This window comes from Podarcis filfolensis (assembly GCF_964270895.1).
Source record: "Podarcis filfolensis genome assembly, chromosome: 17".
In the NCBI taxonomy this organism is placed as follows: domain Eukaryota; kingdom Metazoa; phylum Chordata; class Lepidosauria; order Squamata; family Lacertidae; genus Podarcis; species Podarcis filfolensis.
In genome coordinates, this window is record NC_139621.1 from 20297395 (window position 1) to 20314419 (window position 17025).

A 17025-nucleotide genomic window follows, 5' to 3' on the forward strand; every position below is an offset into this window, starting at 1 on the left:
ATATTCCGGCCCCCCACAAGGTCTAAGGGAGAGTGGACCGGCCCCCTGCTGAAAAAGTTTGAGAACCCCTGCCCTAGTCTCTCCCTGAAGGATAGCTCAGTTGTTTACAGCATGGTGTTGATAACAGCAAGGTTGCAAGTTTGATGCCCACATGGGACAGCTGCATATTCCTGCTTTGCAGGGGGTTGGACTAGATGCTCCTCAGGGTCCCTTCCAACTCTACGATTCTGTGATTCTATGATTCTAAACAGCTAGAGATGCTGCCATCCTCTCGCTGCTGTGGCCCACTCTGCAACACTCCAAGCTCACAATTCCCAGCAACCCATTCAACTTTGACCGTACAGTTAAAGCACACCCCATCCCCACAACATGGCTGTCAACTTACAGATTTGAAAATAAGGGACCAGCAGCCTCAAAAATAAGGGATCAGCTGCCAAAATACGGGATTTTCCGAACACAGGTATGTTCAACTTCTGAGCCCCTCCGAGCCAAAGGCAGAAAGCCCAGCCAGCAGCCAAAGAAGCCTCAAGCGGTGGTTCCCACAGCACAGCAACCCGGCAAAGGGGATGCAAAGGAAAACTACTGTCACCTCTCCGCTGGGAAGTGCTGAGCAAAGGCAACACGGCCGATTTGATCGGCACAAGGCATGCAAGCTCCACCCCCCAGTCGTTCTTAGACTCCTTATAGGGTGAGCAACGCAGCCAAGCAACACAGTTGGAGCCTCCCTCCTCCCTGGCCAGCAGGGAGGGAGGGAGAGGAGCTGCTTCCTTTGAAACCCGGGAAATTTAAGGGACATCATCAATAAGGGACAGCAGCGGGACACGGCGCTGGGATAAGGGACTTTCCCGCCAAATAAGGGATGGTTGACAGCTATGCCCCACAATATCCTGGAAGCTATAGTCTTACTGCTCACAGACTTACAGTTCCCCGTACCTTTAACAACTACAGTTCCCAGGGTTTGTGAAGGGTGTGTGTGTGCTCTTTAAATGTGCTTTATGTGTACAGATGTGTACTTGTATACTTTGGCTTCTTTTCCAGGAAAGCACATAACCAGGAAGCGTCCGCAACCCGTTCATCTTTTGCCTTTCCTTAAAAAACTTGGGCTTTCTTAATACATTCTCTGACATATAACATTTTCTGCATATTCCCCCGCTCAAACCTTTCAATCGCCCACCTCTTGCGTCCAATCATCACAGTTAGCATTCTGAAGGCAGTGACAGGCCATTATGAATGGAGGCAGAGCAGAACTCATGCCTCCAAATGATCTTCATGCACGTTAAAATGTAGAGGAATTGGGGGGGGAGGTGTCTGCGAAAGCTTTCTTGCTGCAGCAGAAATCTGCAAGAAAACTGTCAACCTCTTCCTCCGCTCTCTCACTTCTACCATACAGTGGAATGTGCAATCCTGTAGCCAACATGATGCTGTCTAGATGTTGTCCCCCCACCTAACTCCTACCTGTCCAAGCCAGAATGGCCAGGGACCAGGGTGGATGAGAATGGGAGGCTAGCAACATCTGGAGGGCTCTAGGTTCACTGTTCTGGCTCTACAATAACCCCTGAACCAAGGATGAATTAAAAAAATGCAATTCCCTCTAAGCTCCTTTCTTTTCCTTGCTCCTCTCTCTCTTTACCCTCTTCCCTCCCTCCTTAAGCTGTGCATATGCTGTACCTAAAGCCAGTGGTGGAGGAAAGGAGGTGCGGGAGCAGGCAATGCGCCCCGGGTGTCATCACTGAGGGGGATGACAAAAATACGAGTTAAAAAAATATGGGGCTCACAGAACTTTTTAGTTCAGTCAACAAACGTAATGAAACATGGCTGGCACTGGGTGCCATACTGCAGGGGCCAGCACTTACCACAGGGCCTGCAGTGTGCCCGAGCCACACGTCTCTCCTGGGAGTGACGTGGTGGCTTGGGCGCCTGCAGGCTCCGCACTGCCTGAAATGGCAGTGTGGGGCTTGTGTCTGCCCACTGCCTCTCCCTCAGCTGCCTTACAGCTGAGGGGGAGGCACCGGAGAGGCTCCATGCAGCGCCCCCCACCCCCATGGGCAGCTTGCCCCACCCCCAGCTGCAGGATGCATGTGCCGCCCCGGGCACCCAAGCGGATAGCTACGCCACTGCCTAAAGCACATTCAAAGTGCATCTCTCCTCTCCAAGAGTTCTGGGCATTGTCGTTTGCCCTCCACAGACATCCAATTCCCAGAAACCCTTCACAAACTTCAGTGCCCTTAATTCTTTGAGCAATGAAATGACCTTTGAATGTGTTTCAGCTCATCCACACTTAGCCTTCGCTCTGCATTTCAAGGAACAGGTTCAGGCTTTCCTTGTCAGGTATGCGTGTAGAAGCCAGGCCCTGTGACCAACAGGACTTTGCAGGACTGGGGCCTTCCTAAGTTTGTTCTGAAGAGACAAGGCGTGGCCACACAGGTGAGGCCAGTTGGTAACTCACGGCACCTGGTGGCAAGAGCCAGGAAGGGATATAAGGTCAGCATTTCCCTTTGGCTCTTTGCCACAGCAACACGTTTCCTGCCTTGCTGTGTTTGGCTTCTTTCTTCCTGATCTTTGAACCTTGACTTCTTGACTTCCTGCTTCTTGATCCTCAGGCTCTTGATTTCTTGACTCCTTGCTTCTTGATTCTCGGACCCCTGGCTTTGTGACTCTTTGCTTCCTGACCCTTGGACGCTTGGCTTCCTGACTCCTGGCTTCTGGACCCCTGTTCCTTCTCCCACCCCGCCATCTTGGCCCCGGTCCTGACGTCCCCTGCCGGGACTTCGATTGCCCGTGAACCGGACAGTGACATTCTGTGCCTGAGTACTTCCTGCCCTCCTGTTGTCCACGAAAATGCATGCTTTACTGCTGAATCAAACGACAATCTGCGTTTTATTTATCCAATGATAAATAAATCCAATGATCCAATTATCCAATGATAAATAAAAGGTTTTTCTGGGAGAAGGGGAAATGCTGGGACATGGACTGGGAAAATGCAATAAGAACACGACCAACATATGTTGGAAGTGTAAAGTTAAAGAGCGTACATTTCATCATACGTGGTGGACCTGTAAAATAGCTAAGGCCTTATGGGAAATGATTTATAATGAACTGAAAAAAAATGTTTAAAATAACTTTTGTTAAAAAACTAGAGGCCTTTTTATTAGATATAATAGGAGACGAATTACCAAAGGATAAGAAAGTACTGTTTATGTATGCGACAACAGCGGCAAGAATATTATTTGCCCAGGGATGAAAAGAAGAAAGAGCCCCATTGAAAGAAGAATGGATAACGAAGATGATGGACTATGCAGAGATGGCAAGGCTGACCGGGAAGATCAGGCACCAAGAAGGTAACAAATTTAATAGAGAATGACATAACTTTATAGAATATATAAAGAACACTAAAAATCTAAAAACGTTAGCGGGATTGAGGTAGCACTTGTAATTTAAAATAACAAAGGGTAAAAATGAAGTACAATAATTTGGATAAATGCAATTAGATGCAGTTAAAAATGGAAGATAAATTTTGGAAGCCAAGGGAGGGCTGGGGGGGGGAGTCCAGGGGTTCAGGGAACCCCATAAACATATTGATATGGACTATGGTTTAATGTAAACAAGTGTGTGTGTGTGTGTGTGTGTGTAAAAATGTTTTTTTTCTTTTTGAAATTTTGAATATATATATATATAGAGAGAGAGGGGGGGGGGAGAGACTAGGAAAATGCAGACTTCTGCCTAGAAAGCACAGTGTGGATAAGCCCTCAGAGTCAGACACACCTAAGGGTGGATCTACACACCGGGGGAGGGGGGGACAATGCTATAAATGACAGAAATTTAATCGCTATAACAAAAGAAAAAACAACTATGTAAAATCGCATGGAAAAGTTTTCTGCTCTACAGCGCCATCGGTCTTGCATATTTATAACACACTCAAAATGCTGGTTTTTTTTACTAATATAGCTGAGTCCCAAGTCTCAATATCTCCGTCTTCTGATTGTTCCCTGGAATTTAGTCACAGGGGAAGATCGTAGAAACAAAAGGTGGGTGTGTACTGTTTGAGAGAGATGCAGTGTATTGTTATAGATTTTGCGGCGGGTAGGGGCTTGCTTCACTTTTACTTGTACAGGACAGGTGCATTTTCAAAGTTCATGTCAGCAGGAGGATCTGTGTTCAAAGAGCAAGGAGCCATGGGTGTCTTGTGTTCTCTACACAAGGTGGACTCGTTTTTACCGTGTGACTAAATAGTAAGAAAACAGTAAGTGTAAATGCATCGGGATGTTCACCATGGTATTGTTAAAGCTTTGGGAGAGGTAGGTAAAGGGACCCCTGACCATTAGGTCCAGTTATGACTGACTCTGGGGTTGCAGCGATCATCTCACTTTATTGGCCAAGGGAGCCGGCGTTTGTCCGCAGACAGCTTCCAGGTCATGTGGCCAGCATGACTAAGCCGCTTCTGGCGAACCAGAGCAGTGCACGGAAACGACGTTTACCTTCCCACCGGAGTGGTACCTATTTATCTACTTACACTTCATGCTTTCGAACTGCTAGGTTGGCAGGAGCTGGGACCAAACAACGGGAGCTCACTCTGTCGCGGGGATTCGAACCTCTGACCTTCTGATTGGCAAGTCCTAGGCTCTGTGGTTTAACCCACAGCGCCACTCCCCCTAAATCCTAGAAATCAACAAATGTAGGATTTTGATTATTTGGGATGTGAAGGGAAAAATACAAGCTGCAGAGGAATTCCTGAGCTGGCCTATGGAAAATGACCTGGCCAAGCTAGGGCTATTAAGGAACAATACAGGGCCTTTGAGGGCCATTGGCAATGCAAGAGAACTGTCCTTTCTCCCTGCCCCGAGGTGTGAACAGAGAGAGGGTTTGGAAGGTTGTCAGGGTAACTGAGTGGGAAGTGATAGGAAGAGAGTCCTGAACAAGGGTTTCTGGGAAGAAGAAGGGAAGGAAGAGAGACTGGGATCCATCTTGGGCAGGCTGGCTGAAGGCTGGTTGGGACAGATGCCTTGGACTCCAGGGCTACACTGCTGTGGGAGAGAAGCCCCTCGTAAAATAACTATGCTGTAAGATCTGGACTCCATGCAGATTGAAGGTGTAAATAGGGGAATAAACCATATTTCTTACAGGTATGACAGTCTCAACCACGCTTCAGTTTTGCAAAGGAACACAGACCCTGGGTGAGTGTCTGGAATCCCATGGGCTTTTGCCACCACACTACATAGATGGGGAGGAACCCAACTTTTGTAACAGTATTCCCCTTCCCCCCAGATGTCCTGTGAGCAAAGTGTTGTGACCTCCTGCAACACTTCTTCCTTCCCTGAGAATGTCTGGATGGGTAACAGAAATGAAAAACCAGCCGACGAGGCACAATCGAGGAGAAAATATCCTGAGTATTGTTTATTTAACTGCAACATCCAATGGGAATAGCTTTTTCTTGTTCCGTACAGGCAACCCTCATTAACACTAACCAGAGTAATATGCATTCATCAGGAGCAGGAGCCTATCATTAAAACTCACCATGTAGCAACTGCTTTAAAAGGGAAAAATTTAATTAAATGCTTGGAGGTATTTTGGATTAGCAATCTAAGTTAAAATGCAATCACTAAATGATCTGATACTGTAAGATCAATTATTGATAGTGCAAAGATGACAGCATGAGGATGATAAAACCAAATTGAGGGCAAGTGCTGAGAAGCACCTCTCCCTCTGAGATGAATGTGAGGGTGGAACAGGGATGCGCCATTTAGAAGACTTGAGCTCTAGCAGTGCACCAGCCAGGGTAGCAAAATAGAAACAGCGACTCTCCAGCTATGCCTTACCACCAAAAAAACAAAAACAAACAAACCCTCCCTTTATCACTTCACCAATGGTGGCAATGTTATTTCTGGTGCATACAACTAGTTGTCACTTTTCTTAGCTTGGTTTATGCTTCCGTTGTCAGGGATATTTGGTCCATGAAGACCTTGAGCTGGTAACTCCAATACAGGCTCGTTCCACAGCCTGGAATGCGAAGTGCAGGACCGACCCTTCCATGAGGCAGAGTCAGGCAGCTGCCTCAGGCGGCAAATTCTGAGGAACTGGAAGTGGCTAGATATCTGTGCCATGCGGTCTAGGATCGAACTCCATTTGGTTCAGGAGAAGGGAGGCAGCCTCCACCATTCCTCCTCAGTCCAGCCCCTGACAATAGGGTTGCCATATTTTAAGAGGTAAAAATCCAGACCCAAAAAGTTGTTGAGCTTTTTTACACACTTTTTTTTTTAAAACCCCAAACCTCAACATGCAGGATATTTGCTTTAAAATGTAAAATACCCCCCCACCGAATGGGCATGTAGGACCCCCAAAAGAGGACATGTCCAGGAATTCCCAGATGTATAAAAAGGTAAAGGAGACCTGACAGTTAAGTCCAGTCGCGAACGACTCTAGGGTTGCAGTGCTCATCTCGCTTTACTGGCCGAGGGAGCCGACGTTTGTCCGCAGACGGTTTTTCCGGGTCATGTGGCCAGCATGACTAAGCCGCTTCTGGTGAAACCAGAGCAGCGCACGGAAACACCGTTTACCTTCCCGCCAGAGCGGTACCTATTTATCTACTTGCACTTTGACGTGCTTTTGAACTGCCAGGTTGGCAGGAGCTGGGACCAAACAATGGGAGCTCACCCCATCGCAGGGATTCGAACCGCCGACCTTCCAATCAGCAAGCTCAGTGGTTTAGACCACAGGCAACCCTAATTAAAAGGTGCAAGCAAAATGTTCAGCAGGGTCTGATGGACATTGTGATATAGATGAGGTGCTTCATTGGTACCCAGGTGTACTTTGCTGTGTTGGGGTGACTGTGGGATTTGAAATATTATTCAAGGCTGTGGTCAGCTGCCTCTGATGAACATATGGTGTTCCATATGCACACAGTCTTCCCTGGTTTCTTCAGTGAGTATGCAGATGTTTCATAGATGCAACAGGGAATCCAGGTTCATTTCCACAACCCCACTCCAAATGGTTAGGTTTAATCTTTATTCTAGTTTACATGGAGACTGTACAGGGAGTGGTTCTGGGAATCCCACTCCCATCACATTATATTCAGGCTTTTAAAATAAGATCGGTGATGCTTTCACCATTAGACCAAATTAGATTGCTTTTAAATTCCACAGACCATTCCTTCCCCAACCTGCCAATATTCATTGTCGGATTCTTCTGAAGGCAGCTGGCGTGATCATCTGAGGGACCAGAATCTGGCCAGAATTTCTGGGATATATTTCCTAGCTAGTTTATAAGTGGCAAATCTTGCACTGATGGAAATGCAAAATATTTGGTGTGGGGTTTCCGTTTTTGTTTCAAAATGTGATTAAGCGCCCTTTTTGGGGGGTGCATCAGCAAAGGGAAATAAGCACCACTGATCTCTTTCAATATTTATTTTTTGTCAGTTAGCCATTGAATATAAGATCACATTACCATTTTCACTCAAATGAAAAGGTTTTCTTGCACTTCCTATGATCAGATCTATGTCTTAATGTCTTTTATTATAATTAGATTGGTCAAATTTTGCCCCAAATATGCCACTTCTGGGTATGTTTTACTTCTGTCTGAGCACTCTCAGTTCTAGCTATTACTTCTGTTTGTACGTCCTTTGTATCAATTAGTTCTATTTATTCCTTATATACGGATGCTCTACACTGGCCAAATTTTCTCCAAAATTATGCCGCCTTTGGCCACCAACTCGAAATAAAAAATTAAAAAAGTAGTCCAGTAGCACCTTAGAGACCAACTAAGTTTGTTCTAGGTATAAGCTTCTTTTATTTCGACTGCGTCAGACCAACACGGCTACCTACCTGAATTTGGGACCAACTGGTAGCAAGGGGGGCTAGGTATTCTGGCGCAAACCTCTCAGGATCTGACAAAATGTGCTAGAACTATACTGAACATGTTCAGGCACAATGGATGGGACCATGTGCCATATGATCAGAACTCTCTCATGTTTCCTCTTATTGCTCACTGAAGGTCCTCAGGATGCTTAGCTCTGTTGAAGATAACATCTGGTCTATTGCCTGGGTTGGAGGTGGTCAACAATGAGAGGAGGAATGTGAAGGAAAAGGTGTAAGACCTAAACTGGTATCTGATAAGGTATAATCAAGGATTAATGTGCAGATAAAATATGGATTACATCAGCATTCCCAGAGATGATTGCTTACTTAAAATCTTAAAGGTCAGGTAAGAACTGCAGGATAACGCCCCCCCTTAGAGGTTTTTGGTTAGCTTGTTTCTTAATAAAACACATCTCTGAGCTCATAGAACATGGAGAGAGACAATGCTCCAGTATTTAACTCCTTGGTGCCAATGGAGGAAGCACATGGCAACATGACTTCACAATGGAGACCAGGTCCTTATGTCACACAGACTGTGAAGCTGTACTCACAGTGCTAAGTATAATTGGTTTCATTGACATAGAAATGGAAAATGTGTGTATTAATGAAGGTTTAAAATGGAAAATGGCTAAATATGTATTGCTAACATTGGGGTTTTCCCCACAGTGTTTTCTAAGTGGACTCTGAGCTCTTGCTGAGTTGAAAATTAATTAGCAATTGTTTTCTACTAGCTAACATGTGAGCGTTGTAACCTTAGATCAGGTGACAAAGGTACTGAGTTGCAAATTTGCCATATTGAAAGGGTGGCGGGCTGTTAGTTTTTGTTGGAACGCAACAGAGAACAAAGCTGTCAAAGAAGCTACATAGCCTCGGGGAGACTAAGACAGCCTGGAATAGGGGAGAGAGACACAGGTTGGGTTTTTTTTTTTTTTAGTTCTTTTATTTCTAAGATGCTGAGCCTGCGCTGGACAGCACAAGACATTGTATGGATATTTTGGATGCGTCTTTGATACTTTTTTGAAGAGTTCTGCAGGTAACAGTTTGAATAATATTTTTATGCGTCCGGACAATGATTTGGACAATGATTTCTCCCAAAAAGAGTCAGTTCTTACGCTCCCAGTCACTTCAAACTGCACAATGTTAATATCTGCAATACACACAAGGGTGGAAAAAGGATTTTGCAAACAAAACAATTGTGGGTGAGGTGAAGCATCTTTTTTGCATGTAGAAGGTCGAATTCTTGGCATCTCCAGGACTGGGATCATCCTCTGACACTAGGCAGACACTAGTCAGTGTAGATAATGTTATAGAAAAACCTGCTCTTTTTCCCTTATGGGGTATCCAAGAGCCCATATAGAGTCCTTAAGTGGGTTCCCTATCGGTAGGAGAAAATAACATAGGCCAACCAGAATATTGAGAAGCAAAGCAGCTGGTAAGCCTGATCTTTATTAAACTGTTACAACAGGGTCCTCACTCACCATATGCAGGAGGGAGGAGGAACCCAGAGCAATGGTGCACAAGCCCCTATATTGTTGTTGTTTAGTCGTTTAGTCGTGTTCGACTCTTCCTGACCCCATGAACCAGAGCACGCCAGGCACTCCTATCTTCAGCCCTATATAGACTTTTGAATTGCCCACCCTGTAGCCCAAGACCACCCCCAAAACATCATACATACATCACAGAAGGGGGCAGTCTACATCACAGGAGGTGGTCTGCAGCCCAAATCCTGTTTGCCAGGATATCTGTTAATGGTCACTGATTGCTTTACCTGGGCAGCCTGGCCATTCTTTTGTGATGGTAAATACTTTAGTTCCTGATTCCAGGTCACAAGCTCAGCCCATTCATACACAAATATGCTCTTAAAACAGGTAAGCAAAAGACAATGAAGAGGCTTTCCCATTTCCTTCCTCCTTGCAGAGAAATATTTGAGGTCAATCTGGGAGAGTCAAAATGGCTTCAGGATTGCTCTCCTGTATTTTTTCAGACATGTGGTTTATATACTTATGTTTGTGTTTGCCTTGTACATTTATGAACGTTTGTTTTATATTTGGGACCTTAGAATTCTTATAACAATAACATGGAGCCAGATGAACTGGTTCATTATGGTCTGGCTCATTATAAGGCAGATTCCCATGTTCCTGCATTGCCCTAAGATGAATGATTTTGCCTGGGGGTGGCGAAAGTGTCACGTTGAAGATTCCCCCCCCCCCTCTTTCCTGGACTTCAGCTACATCAGTACAATTGAAAATAGTTTATTTTGAACTGAAAGGGTCTGACATACACGCAGTTCCATTTGAAAACCAGACGATAGCAATATAGGGGGTGCGAAATCAATATTTCACAGAGACTGAGGGAACCAAATGGAATAGAGCCCAGCTTGCCAAATGCCAAATGCCATGTACAGTGGGGTGGAAGGGCAAGAGAAGAGCCCTGTGTTGCAATTCGCACCCGCTCCCCCCTCCCCTTGTTGTTTGCATCTATTTATTTATTTTAAGGGGAGGAACACTTTGCAGAAGTCGAGTCCATTACCGAAATGAATGGATTCAATATCTGTGCAATGATGTGTTAAGAAACGAAAGAAACATCATTAAATGTCAGAGATGTTATTAACACATTTTCCTTCTTCTTACCCGAATGAAACAGGCATTATCTCACCAGGTAGCAGGCAACCTACTTGCTATTTGCAAGGAGCGTGACTTGGTGGTTGGGCTGTCCCCAGGAGGCAGGAGACAATGCCTGTAATAGCTATGCCGGCATGCCTCTCCAGGCTCTGTCTTCCTGTGTGTGCTCATACATACTCAACCATTGCTACACAAAAATGGCAAAAAAAAAAAAAAAACTTGTTATGCAGAAAACCCGCTGGTAGTCTATTTAAACCTGCATTAGGAAACCATGATTTTTGTGCAAATGCAGGCCATAAATTTCCCCCCCATTCTATCCCCCCTACCCTTCTGCCAGTGAATAATGGAGTGAATCTGAGGATCAGCTACTGGAGAAAGGGCTTTTGTTAGTTACCAGCAAGCACAAAGCTTTTTACTACTTTCCAGGAGTGAGTTATACTTGGCCAGCTGCTTGGGCCTGGGTGGAAAGAAACTGGTCTTTCCCAGTTGCTTGGGCAGAAAAAACCATAAGGGTCTAAGTTGAACCACACCATGTAGTGGAAATGCAGAAGACAATTGTATTTTGAGGAGTTAGGTGGCATGTCCCTTTCCCTTTAACGTCCCCAGTTTGATTCTGGTGTTTCACATACCTGTCGGGAGTTTCTTGGGTTCTTCTGTGTTGCAAGTGCTGGCTCGATGCCCAGCTGCAGGTAGTGGGAGACTCTCGGCCGCTCTGTATTAGTTCCATCTCAGGGTCTCATTCACAAAGATGTCTGCAAGCATGACATGAAGGCTGGCAACATCAACTCAGTTGACCTTGGCCCAGTAGACCTGAAGGAGCGTCTCCACCCCCATCATTCAGCTCAGACACTAAGGTCCAACTCCAAGGGACTTCTGGCGGTTCCCTCACTGCAAGAAGTGAGGTTACAGGGAACCAGGCAGAGGGCCTTCTCGGTGGTGGCACCCACCCTGTGGAATGCCCTCCCATCAGATGTCAAGGAAATAAACAACTATCTTACTTTTAGAAGACATCAGAAGGCAGCCCTGTTTAGGGAAGTTTTTAATGTTTGATGTTTTATTGTGTTTTTAATATTCTGTAGAGTGGCTGGAGAAACCCAGCCAGATGGGCGGGGTATAAGTAATAAATTATTATTATTATTAACCCCACCGTGTGGGAATCCCTTGCCTGAACCCTGAACACAGTGCCTGGAGACGGACCATCAGTTTGTGTATCCACAGCAGTGCCCTAATTGGAAACAAAGCCCAAAACTTTTGGAGGCACAAACAGTGTTTTGAAAGGGGATTGGCTATGTCATGACAGTATCATGAGCAGAAGTAATCATGAATGCACCATAAAAAGTGTTGGGATTTCATTCCTCTCCGTTGCAGGATGTGTGATTGTTTTCATCACATGTCTGTGTTGACATTCCATACTGTTGGAGTCATGAGAACGGAAGTTCAGTTACACCAGGGGTCAGCAAACTTTTTCAGCAGGGGTCCGGTCCACTGTCCCTCAGACCTTGCAGGGGGGCCGGACTATATTGTGTGTGGGCGGGGAAATGAACGAATTCCTATGCCCCACAAATAACCCAGAGATGCATTTTAAATAAAAGGACACATTCTACTCATGTAAAAACACCAGGCAGGCCCCACAAATAACCCAGAGATGCATTTTAAATAAATGCACACATTCTACTCATGTAAAAACATGCTGATTCCTGGACCGTCCACGGGCCAGATTTTGAAGGCGATTGGGCCGGATCCGGCCCCTGGGCCTTAGTTTGCCTACCCATGAGCTACATTGTTCCATTATGTTGTACTATTGCTTTTCTGTTCTCTCGGAGATGAAGAAGGAGAGAGGAGCCATGTTTTCTTTTGTTCTGTTTTGTACATAATAAAGTAGCTTAGAAACCCACACCTCCAATGCCTAGCTTCTGCTTGGACTCTGCTTTTGTATTGCGGGCATACATCTTTGGATATATGTCGCAGGAGTCCTATGTGACATGTGATCATGGCTCCTTCAAGAGCTTTCTTCCAGCTTCAGCTGCAGGCAGGTGAGCTATTTTGCCTGTAATAACTACCAATGAGTAAAATTGGGGGAGGGAGGGAAGGAGGAGCCAAAGTTTGAGTTGTCACACTTGAACAGGAAAACATTCCCTACAATCATCTCCCACAGAGATGCTACAGCTGTCACTTTCTGTTTGATGTTTAGAGCTACCATCTCTGTATTTCAAGATGGTCATTAGAAGAAATATTTTTAAAGGATTGGTGTGTGAGTTTTCTTTTTTCTTCTCCCCTTGCCATCCCCTCTTCCTTTTGTGTCATGTATTTTAGATGGCATGCCTATGGGCAAGGACTGTCTTGTCTTTATTGATCATACCTAAGCAACTGTGGAAGCCCTTTTGGCTGAAGAACAGGGTAAAAATACTTTCCATAAATAAATGAATGTGGAATATTTCAGCAGAAAGAAATAGTTATGGGAGACATAAATCCATTTATTGCAGCTGGAATATATTTTCCCCTTCTGGCAGGAGAGATAAATTGCTGCTAATGTGATACAAGACTGGTTTGATTATTTCATTGGATCAAATATATCATGCTGTTGCAAAATCTCTCCACTTTCAAGTTGAAATTAAATAATTTTAACCATGACCATAAGACATTATCATTTGCATATACTTCATCTCAAAGGAGACGTTTGATGTTACGTAATGCATAAGTATTTAATTGTTCTTCACATCACTCAAATATCAAATTATGTCCAAAATGGGGAGGATTCTCCAGGAAGATTGCAATGCTCTGACGAGGGCAGGAATTAACAAGAAGTGAAAAACATTCAGAGGACTAGTTTGTTTCTTCTTGGACTTTGGGTTGGATGAAGAAAGCAAGGTTGTGTACTGTACATGTTTGATTAGTTTTGAAGAACGATGATACAGTCCAAGAACACTTTAGAAAATCGTAGTTGGAAGGTTGATATGTCAATGACTGTTGAGGAAAAACTTTGTCAGGAACTCAAATTGAGAACGCGTAGATCTCATGGGATGATCTCAAGCATTGTGGGTTGGAAGTGAATACAGTATCTAGGTCAGAGATGGGGAGCCTGTGGCTGTCGAGAAGTTGCTAGACTACAGTTCTCAATGTCCCTGACCAATTGATGGGATTGTACAGTGTCTTCAATGCTCTTTAACTTCTCTGCAAGAAAAAAAAATCTGACATGGGCAATACCTGGAGTCAACCTTTAAAAAGAATTTCCTTACATTTTCTTCCTGAATGAAAATCCCTTCCCCTTCTCTCCTCCTCAGCCCAAAGCAACAGTTAAAGTGTGTTCTCCTTCATGGAGAGCACGTGTTGCGGTGGAGGCAGACAGGACACTCCAAAGTTGTGGGGTGGGCTAATTGATCGTGGCCACTGTTGTGATTGGGCTTCCCTTGTTGGGAAGAAGTTAACGTTGCCATTTGATGATTGACAGCCAGAAATGCTAAAACTCCCTGCATGAGGCATAGAACTTCCTCTTTTCGCCCGTGCATCGGATTGCCCGCCCCCCCTATATTTAGGGTTGTTCGCTTTGACCTCGCTGTGCCTGTCATGGGGTCGTCTGCTTTTGGGGCAGGGGCCCGGTAGGAATTTTGTCCATCTGGGTGATTGGCTGGGGCCATTTGGTTTTTGCCTACTGCGTAGCAAATCATCACAACTTGTAAGGTTGTGGTTAGGCATTGGTTTATGGTTTGGTTGGTTGAGGGACATGGATTGGCTGTGCCTGCCCCTCTAATGCTGCTGCTGCAAGGGATTCCGTTAAAGGAATACAGGGGCTCACTATTGCATTCGTCCAACCCTGTCAAGGGGCTAGGGCCATACAAGAGCCCCTGGTTGCATTTGGGGAGGGCTGAGGGCAGGTTCCCTGCTCCGTCGCTACCCCCAAGTGTATTCCCCTTTTCTGACTTTCGCAGGCGTGCGGAATGTCAGTCTGTCCCCCACTGGGGGGACAGATAGTTGCAACCAATGCCTAAGCAACCACTCACATTTTTGTATTTTAATAAAGTTGTGGCCAAAATTATGCCAAAAACCTTAAACAAAATTTCTGTGTGATGTGTGAGTTATTTGGGGTGGCCCTGGGGACCTCGACACACAAGTTTCTGTTTTCTTTTCAAACAGTTGGAAAGAATGAATTGCAGCACAATCCTAACCAGACCTACTCAGAAGTAAGTCCTGCTGAATTCAGTGGGGCTTAGACCTAGGTAAGTTAAAAGCTTTAAGCTTGTTTCTTCCTCGGTTTCATTCTGTTCTTCCTTGATGGCTGCAACTTGAAAATCAGGAAACTGAAGACAATCTGTTCCCGGTTGGTTCAATCCTTTTTGGCCATTTTCCCAGTGATGCGATTGCCTCCACTATTAGTGGTGGATGTTTACGTGAGCTAATGCCTTGTGATGTGCAAACACCAAGGAAATATTATCTGATGCCTCTGTGCTGGGAAGAGTTAAATCTTTTTTGACAATTCAATAGTTCCCTTTGGGTCTTCACAAATGGCACCTGTTGTTGAAGTCAATAGAGCTTACAATTTAATTTCATCTGCCTGCAAACAATCTCTCTCATTAGGGGGTGAAATGATGATAGAATTCACTGAGGCATGCAGTTTCGCCTTCTTGAGGGCACTACGTAAGTACAGTCATCATTTTCAACAAAGGGAGGCACAATTATCCTGGAAACCGATTGTAAGGAAGACAAAATCTGCGGGGGGAAAAAAGAGAAGGACCATAAAAAGTCGGGCTCTGCAATTTTGCTACATTTGTTGCTCAATGCCAATTTGCAGTGTAATTATTGTGTTTAACAGGATCTGGAAATGTAGCAGTCTAAATGACAGGTAAATGGCTTCTTCTTTCTTTCTCCCTTTTATCTTAACATTAGTGTTGAACTCGACGGCTCGGGCAGTACATATTCATGTGAGGTTTTCGCCAGGATGAAGGCAGTCTTTTCTTCTGGGCTCCTCATTTCGCATATTGCGTCTTCAGTGTTTTCTAAAGGAGGAGAAAAACCAGACACCTCCCAAAAAAAAGAAAGGAGAGATATTAGGCAGGCCAGTCCTCAAAGTTCTTCAAATCAAGGAAGTGTTTGTCAGAACCACATACTTGGAACGCTGCAGTTATGTTTTTTAGCCTGGCTTTGGGAAAAGGCAAACTTTTTGCAGCTGAATTGGGGGTTGTGATGGACTGCACTTATTTCCAGTACAAGTTGATGGGCTCTGTCAAATCTCTGACTGTCAGGGTCTTATGTGATGCTGCTACCAGAGACCTTGACTTATGTCTGCCTTCCTGCACCTGTTATGCCTTTTTTGACCAGCCTGGTGACCTGATAAGTCAGTGACGGCTTTAGTAGGTCCAGAAAGGAAATGGAAAATGGATTTACTGCCTTGGTTTCTACAATAGCGACTAGTTATCTTCCAATGGCTGTGCAATTCTGCTTCCCAAAAACTGTCTTCGTCATGAATACCGCAGTTCAAACTGTTTCTTCTGTGGGATCCCTTTGATGCAGGACGTCAACATTGCTTGGGTTCACGACATGTTCATCGATATTTCCCAGTTTTCCATCATGTGTGTCTTGGAAACGAAGTCCACATCATAGTTCACTATGGCCTATAACCTGCTGAATTAAAGGCTTGCCTCATTCCCTTACAAGCACCTTGATTCCGTTTTATTAGTACAAGCAGCGGGCAAACTCTAAAGAAACTTGAAGACAACAGCTGAACTGAGGCAAGAAAACCAACGTCTGTAGGATCCTGTTCTGAAACATATTCTCTTTACCAGGGCCGGATTTAGGTTTGATTAGGCCCTAAGCTACTGAAGGTAATGGGGCCCTTTATATGTCCAGCTGTCCTTTGTCAACAACAAATTGTAACTGTTTTCTTGTGTTGAATATATAATAATAATAATAATAATAATAATAATAATAATAATAATAATAATTTATTTGTACCCTGCCCATCTGGCTGGGTTTCCCCAGCCACTCTGAGAGGCTTCCAACAAAGATTAAAAATACATTAAAATGTCACACGTTAAAAACTTCCCTGAACAGGGCTGCCTTCAGATGTCTTCTAAATGGCTGATAGTTGTTTATCTCTTTGACATCTGGTGGGAGGGTGTTCCACAGGGCGGGTGTCACTACCGAGAAGGCCCTCTGCCTGGTTCCCTGTAACTTGGCTTCTCACAGTGAGGGAACGATGGGCGTGGAGATGTTCCTTCAGGTCTACTGGGCCGAGGCTGTTTAGGGCCTTAAAGGTCAGCACCAACACTTTGAATTGTGCTCGGAAACGCACTGGGTGCCAACGTAGGTCTTTCGGGACCGGTGTTACATGGTCTCGGCAGCCACTCCCAGTCACCAGTCTAGCTGCCGCATTCTGGATTAGCTGTAGTTTCTGGGTCACCTTCAAAGGTAGCCCTGCGTAGAGGGCATTGCAGTAGTCCAAGGGTCGTAGCTCATTGGTAGACCATCTGCTTTGCATTCAGAAGGCCCTTGGTCCAATTCCCAGCATCTCCAAGAAGGGCTGGGAGAGACCTCAGTCTGAAACCCCTGAGAGTCACTGCCAG

General features: G+C 45.0%; 2 long non-coding RNA genes across 3 annotated transcripts in view; one reads left to right on the plus strand and one right to left on the minus strand.

The window, feature by feature from the left end:
* Positions 1 to 17025, minus strand: part of LOC310753132 — a 63418-nt gene that overhangs the window by 37342 nt on the left and 9051 nt on the right. The window lies entirely within an intron of this gene.
* LOC310753102 lies at positions 9549 to 16116 on the plus strand. The gene is made up of 3 exons (XR_014543184.1): positions 9549 to 9715; positions 14600 to 14682; positions 15350 to 16116. It is a non-coding gene; the product is annotated as an uncharacterized lncRNA (long non-coding RNA).